Genomic DNA, 869 nt, shown 5'->3' on the forward strand with positions numbered 1-869 from the left:
TTTTTTTTTTTTTTTTATTCCATAAGTGTGTTTTACCTGCACGGATATAAGCAACTGCATTGCACCCAGTGCTACAGAGACCAGAAAAGTTACAAATGTAGATGTTGGGAATAAAACCCCAGTGCTCTGCAAGAGGGGTGTGTGTTCTTAACAGGTGATAAGGCGTTGCCCGAGCCCCAACATCAACTACTATTCATTGATCCAGGATCCCTTCCTTCAGTGAGCCCAGATTACTCAAAGTAGATGAGTCACCTCCCATTACTGCTCAAGTTCCCACGGAATGCCGCGTTATGGCCTCAAAACCAACCCCGAAAGGGTTATGTTTCCCTCCATCCCTAGAGCCCCTCAGCACAGCTGATCATCCACCGGAGGCCACGAACATACCTCTTGCTCAGCTACAATGGGTGCTTTAAGCTTCCTCCACTGTAAGGGCTAAGGTATGTGTCCTCCCATCTCCCACCACCAAAGTCCTCAAAGACAGCCAGAAGCACAGATTTAAGCAGCTACCTGCCTAAGAAGGTCACAGGGTCTGTCTGGGTGTATCTCCAACAGAGAACCCGTAACTCTCTAATTTGGTTTGTTGTTTTATTTTTCCTTTCCCTGTTTAGTTAACTGAAATAATCAGCACAAAGCAAAAAAGGTTTTAGGGCAGTGGTTCTCAACCTGTGGGTCCCCATCCTTTGGGGGTCCAATAACCCTTTCCCAGGGGTCACCTAAGACTGTCAGAAAACACATACTTACATTATGGCTCCTAACAGTTGCAGAGTTACAGTTATGAAATAGCAACAAAAACCACTGCTGCGTATGTCTGCTGGTCAGCGGACTGCTTTGCCTATGAGCTCTTGCATGCATACTTATTTGCTAGAAAG

The sequence above is a fragment of the Mus caroli genome, chromosome 13 (genome assembly GCF_900094665.2).
Source record: "Mus caroli chromosome 13, CAROLI_EIJ_v1.1, whole genome shotgun sequence".
Lineage (NCBI taxonomy): Eukaryota > Metazoa > Chordata > Mammalia > Rodentia > Muridae > Mus > Mus caroli.